This window comes from Anser brachyrhynchus (assembly GCF_964034855.1).
Source record: "Anser brachyrhynchus genome assembly, chromosome: 1".
NCBI classification, from domain to species: domain Eukaryota; kingdom Metazoa; phylum Chordata; class Aves; order Anseriformes; family Anatidae; genus Anser; species Anser brachyrhynchus.
Genome location: NC_137694.1, coordinates 1,235,576 through 1,241,728, shown reverse-complemented (window position 1 = coordinate 1,241,728; position 6,153 = coordinate 1,235,576). Strand labels below are relative to the sequence as shown.

At 66.7% G+C, this 6,153-nt stretch overlaps 1 long non-coding RNA gene across 3 annotated transcripts; it reads right to left on the bottom strand.

Annotated features, from left to right (window-relative positions):
• Window positions 1-1,043: 1,043 nt before the first annotated feature.
• LOC308188273 lies at window positions 1,044-3,181 on the bottom strand. Of its 3 annotated transcripts, none has more exons than XR_013945309.1 (4): window positions 3,065-3,181; window positions 2,108-2,262; window positions 1,804-1,929; window positions 1,044-1,205 (listed from the first exon to the last, which is right to left on the bottom strand). It is a non-coding gene; the product is annotated as an uncharacterized lncRNA (long non-coding RNA). The 3 variants fall into 3 exon arrangements; XR_013945310.1 differs by having other exon boundaries at window positions 1,044-1,184; XR_013945311.1 differs by having other exon boundaries at window positions 1,044-1,175.
• Between the last annotated feature and the right edge of the window lie 2,972 nt (window positions 3,182-6,153).

Genomic DNA, 6,153 nt, shown 5'->3' with positions numbered 1-6,153 from the left:
GATGGGGGGGTCAGCTGGCAGCGGGGATGGGATGGGATGGGGGTGGGGATGGGATGGGATGGGATGGGATGGGATGGGGTGGGGATGGGATGGGATGGGATGGGATGGGGTGGGGATGGGATGGGGATGGGGTGGGGATGGGATGGGATGGGATGGGGTGGGATGGGATGGGGTGGGGTGGGGATGGGATGGGATGGGATGGGATGGGATGGGGTGGGGTGGGGATGGGATGGGATGGGATGGGGTGGGGTGGGGATGGGATGGGATGGGATGGGGTGGGGATGGGATGGGGTGGGGTGGGATGGGATGGGATGGGATGGGGTGGGATGGGGTGGGATGGGATGGGATGGGATGGGATGGGATGGGGTGGGGTGGGGATGGGATGGGATGGGGTGGGGATGGGATGGGGTGGGGATGGGATGGGATGGGGTGGGATGGGGTGGGATGGGGATGGGGATGGGGTGGGATGGGGTGGGGTGGGGTGGGGTGGGATGGGATGGGGATGGGGATGGGGTGGGATGGGATGGGGTGGGATGGGATGGGATGGGGATGGGATGGGATGGGATGGGGTGGGATGGGATGGGGTGGGGTGGGGATGGGATGGGATGGGGTGGGGATGGGATGGGATGGGGTGGGATGGGGTGGGATGGGGTGGGATGGGGATGGGGATGGGGTGGGATGGGGTGGGGTGGGGTGGGGTGGGGTGGGGTGGGGTGGGATGGGGTGGGGATGGGGATGGGGTGGGGATGGGATGGGGTGGGGTGGGGTGGGATGGGGTGGGGATGGGGATGGGGTGGGGACAGGTTCCCCTCCCGCCATTCCCACCACCGGGGGGTCCACGTGCCTCAAATCCCGCAGGGGCGGGGCCTGAGCCCAGGGGGCGGGGCTGAGCGATCGAGGGGCGTGGCCAGACAGCAAGGCTGGCGCGCCACACGTGACCCATGGGCGGGGCTTTGGGGGGCGTGTCCGTGGGCGGGGCTTTGGGGGGCGTGCCCGTGGGCGGGGCCGGGCGGGGCGGGCGGGCGCAGACAGGCGCGGGCAGGCGCGGGCGGGCGCTTTATTCCCGCACGGCCCCGGACACACGCGGGGGGGCTCGGGGCGTCCTCAGGCGCTGGGGGTCTTCGGGTCCCCCGGTGGCAGCGCTGCTGCTGCTGCTCCTGCTGCTGCTCCTGCTGCTCCTCCGTCTGCAGCCCCGGCAGCCCGGGCTGGGCCCCGCGGTCAGCAGGGGCTCTGAGACCCCCCCCCCCCGCCGCGACCCCTGACCCCCCCACCTCGGCTCGGCTGCATCCCTCAGGGCAGGGAGCGGGGCACGGAGTCCCCGCACGGAGCTGATCCTGGTCTAATTCCCGGCCCTGTGCTTGTGCTCGTCCCTGGCTTCTTCCCTTTGTCACACCCATGGCTGTCCCTGTCCCCATCCCCATGCACAATCCTACTGCCGTCCCCATCCCATCCCTCTCCCCAATCCCATCCCTCTCCCCAATCCCACCCCCATCCCAATCCCATACCCATATCCATCCCAGCCCCAATCCCATCCCATCCCATCCCAACCCTGTCCCTATCCCATCCCCATCCCCTCCCTCTCTCCAATCCCATCCCCAATCCAACCCCATCCCCAACCCCATCCCCATCCCACTCCCATACCATCCACATCCCATCCCTATCCCATTCCCTCCCTCTCCCCATCCCATCCCCCCCCAATCCCATCCCCACCCCATCCCCAATCCCATGCCCATCCCCACTCCATCCCCACCCCACCCCATCCCGTCCCCCGGCCCCATCCCCACGGGGTCCCCCCGTCCCCACCTGCTCGCCCCCAGCAGCGCCTCCCGCAGTGGAAGCAGAACACGACCATGATGGCCACGGCCACGAAGGCGGCGGTGAGGACGCAGACCAGCACCATCGTGTCCGGCGCCACATTTTTGGGGACCTCTGCAAGGCACCGCGGTGACAAAAGACTTTAGGGTGAGGGGGACCCCCTGAGGACGTCCCGAGGGCTGGGTCTGGGGACGGGGACGGGGCAGGTGGCAGCAAGCAGGAGGGAACCCCATTAGAGCCCCCAAGGGATAATTAGGGGGTGTTGGGGGCATCGTTTTGGGGGGACACTCACGTGGTGTGGCTGAAGCCGTGGCCACTGTCACTGCAGAGCCAGTGGGGGCCCCACGGGTGTCCCAGCCCCGGTCGGGGTCAGTGCCAGCCAGGGCCAGGAGTGGGGCCAGCGCCCAGAGCACAGTGCCAGGGACCAGCGCCATCCTGCTCCCCTGCCTGGCCGGAGCCAGGAGGAGACGGTGACGTCCTCATCCCCCACCCTGTCCCCGAGCCCCCAAACACCAAAACCCCCAAAACCAGCCCCCGGCATCGCAGCGAGGGGGGGGACGTGGGGGCAGCCACCCCCATCGGTGTCCCCGGGTGGGCTCCTGGGTGCGGGCAGGGAGGGGCTGGGTGGGACTGGGAGCGGCAGTGGGGCAGGATGGGGGAGCTGGGCAGGGAGGGGGCTGGGTGGTTATGGGGCAGGCTGTGGGGCAGCTATGGGACAGGGGACCGGGGCAGCTCTAGGGCAGGGTGTGAAGCAGCTATTGGGCAGGGCTCCAGGGTGGTTATGGGGCAGGGCCGGGCTGTGGGGCAGCTATAGGGCAGGGGTCCGGGGCAGCTATAGGGCCGGGTGTGGGGCAGCTATAGGGCAGGGGTCCAGGGCAGCTATAGGGCCGGGTGTGGGGCAGCTATAGGGCAGGGGTCCAGGGTAGCTATAGGGCCGGGTGTGGGGCAATAATAGGACAGGAGTCCAGGACAGCTATAGGGCATGCTATAGGGCAGGTATAGAATGGGGTGGTTATGGGGCAGGCTGTGGGGCAGCTCTAGGGCAGGCCCTACAGATGCAGCCCCCCCTCAGCCCCTCCCCGCTCCCCGGGAAGCACGGGGATCCCCGCCCCCCTTTTCTCTCCCTTTTTTCCCTTTTCCCCCCTTTTTCCCCTTTTTCCCTTTTATCCCCCCTTTCCCCTTCCCCACCCCCTTTCCCCCCGTCCCCCCCTTCCCCGGGCAGCGGGGGGCCGAGCCCCGCGCCCCTCACCGCGGCGTCCCGGCTGCCGCCCGCCCGGCGCCGCTCGGAGGCAGCGGGACCCGCCCCGGCCCCGGCCCCGCCCGCTTGGCCCCGGCCCCGCTCCTGGACCCGGCCCCGGCCCCGCGGCGCTGCTGCTGCTGCTGGTGGTGCTGGTGCTGCTGGTGGTGCTGGTGCTGGTGCTGCTGCACCGGGCGGAGCCGAGGCACGGAACGGCCCGGAACGGCCGCACCGGGGGGGGGGTAACGGGGGGGGGGGGGGGACCGCGCCCGTGACCTCGCCCGGGTCAGAAGCTGCCCCCATCCAGATGTGCCCCGTCCCCATCCAGATGCGCCCAGGCACCTCCAGATGTGCCCCCTCCTAGACGTGCCCCCACCCCGTCCAGATGTTCCCCGTACAGATGTGCATCCGTCCAGTCCAGATGTGCCCCACATCATCCAGATGTGCCCTATCCAGATGTGCACCTGCCCATCCAGATGTGTCCCCGTACATATGTGCCCCCATCCAGATGTGACCCGGCCCCGTACAGTTGTGCCCCATCCAGACGTGCCACCACCCCGTCTAGATGTTCCCCATCCAGATGTGCATCCGTCCCATGCAGAAGTGCCCCCACTTCATCCAGATGTGCCCTATCCAGATGTTCATCTGCCCATCCAGATGTGACCCGGCCCCTTACAGATGTGCCCCATACAGATGTGCCCCATCCAGATGTGCCCCCCACTCCATCCAGATGTGGCTTGCCTGGCTCTGCCCATCCAGGTGTGCCCCAGATGTGCCCTGCCCTGACACACCCCCTCCAGATGTGCCCCCAACTGCGCACGCCCCCCCTCCAGATGTGCCCCCCCATCCTCAGCTCTGCACGTTCGGCTGCATCCCTGCACCCATCCAGGTGTTTCCCCATCCAGCTGTGCCCCTGCCCCATCCAGCTGTGCCCCCCACCCCTGTGCTCACGGTGCCCAGCCTGGGGATGTCCCTGGGGGCACTGAGCCCCCTTGCCATGAGCCATGGTCCCCCCCCCAGCCCCCTCCTGCTCCCCACGGGACCCCAGTGCCACGGGAATGGGAAGGCCAAGGGCACCCCCAGAATTCCTGGCCTTCCCTTGGGGTACCGCAGCTCCATGCCCCATTTCTGGGGACATCCATGAGGCCATGAAGAAGAGCTGGTGTTGGGGAGCCCCATTGCTGGGTCCTCCCGCTGGGTTTCCCCCCGCAGCAGCCCCCAGGATGCGATGGGCTGGTGGCACCCGATGTCCCAGCAATTTGGGAGCTTCTGGGACCCCCTGGGGACAAGGTCCAGGACCACCGGGGAGCTCCTGGCACCTCCTGACTGCGCCTCCCCAGCCCCAGCAGAGGGAGGTGGTGCCCACCCCTCGCGTTGGGGCGAGCGCAGCCTCTGGAGGAGGTGAAGGACAGAGGCCGGCGACTTCTGGCACCAGGAGGAAGGCGTAGATGTGCGATGGGATCCCCGTCCTCGCAGCTGCAGAGGGGACGGGACACCAGAGCGTGTAGGGCCACTGGGAGGAGGCAACTGGTGGTCACGGTGGGTGGTCACGGTGGGTGGTCATGGTGGGTGACCTGTTGTCCAGAGAGGTTTGGTGCCCGTGCCCAGGATGGTGCGGGATGTCTGGAAGTGGTGCTGGTGACACGGCTTTGGGGCCCACAGAGCCTCTTGGGGGTTGTGGTGGGGTCTGGGCTGCCTCACCAGGGAGGTCAAGTGAAGGAAGCCCTCTAAGGACAAGCCCTGGTCCTCATGGGGGTCTTCAGGCACCCCAATAGCTGATGGTGGGACCACAGCAGGGCACGAGCAACCCAGGAGGTTCCATCACCAGTGATGGCTTCCCTCTGCAAGGGATGGAGGAGGCAGCGAGGAGCTCTCCCGGACCTCATTTACACCTTCAAGGAGGGGAACGGGAAGCTCCAGGGCAGCCTTGGCCGCAGTGTCCATGGCGTGGTGGAGCTCAGGATGGAGCAGCGAGGAGGGCGCGCGGCGAGCTCGCAGCCCTGGGCTTCGGGGAGACTTCGGCCTCCTCGAGGTTCTTCCTCGGAGAGTCCCGTGGGATGAGGCCCTGGAGGACGAGAGGCCCAGGGGAGCTGGGTGATATTGAAGGCTCAAGGCTTCAGGGATCTCCTCCGAGCTCAGGAGCTCGTCCCAACGACGAGGAAGTCGGGCAGAAACGCCTGCATGGATGGACAAGGAGCTCCTGGCCAAACCCAAGCAGAAAATTGAGGTCTACAGGGGGTGGACGCAAAGATGGGCGGCCTGGGAGGACGCAGGGGGCTGGCCGAGGTGGGTGCGAGGCCACCCTCGATAATCCTTGGTCATGGCAAGGGGGAGACGTGCCCGTGGGAGGAGGCCAACGTCCCTCCTGTCTTCATGAAGGGCGAGGAGGGCCTGGGGTCAGCCTCACCCCGTCCCCGGAGCAGCTCATCCCGGACACGGGGCCCACGGCCTCCAGCACGGGGCCCAGGAGAGCTGGAAGAACGGGAAAATTGGGGAAATCATCCAGGAAAAGCCAACTTCTGGCTGAGGGCTGGGGCGAGCAGCGAGCGGCAGCCGCCGACCTGCGCCCTCTGACGTCGCCGCGAGGGAAAAATGACTTTTTTCTGCCCAAAATGGAGCTTCTCGCTCACGGATTTCCTTTTCCGTCTGGGATTCCCTCCGGGATCCCCTCCGGGATCCCCTCCCGATTTACCACGGGCGTGCGGTGATGTTTTGTGTGCACACACGTGTGCTCGTACACGCGCACGGAAGCAACCGGCCGGCCGCTTTTTGCTGCGTTTTGCTGCTTTTGGCATTAAATTCACGGCAGCCCTGGGTACTGGCATAGACGGGCTGCTGCTGGTGGTGGTGGTGGTGGGCGCTGCTGCTCGCTGCCACGGGGCTGTCGGCTGGAAATTGCGAATATTCTGAATATCTCACACACACGGATACGGCTATTTGTTTTCTTCTGGCTTGGGGCAGCCACAGCGGGGGGAGCAGACAGACCCCCAGAGGCCCAACGATGTGGGCCTAGAAAAGAAAAAAAAATCCAGAAAAAAAGGAGAGAGAAAAGGAAGAAGGAAAACAGAAAATGGAAAAAAATAAGGGAAGGGAAAGGGAAA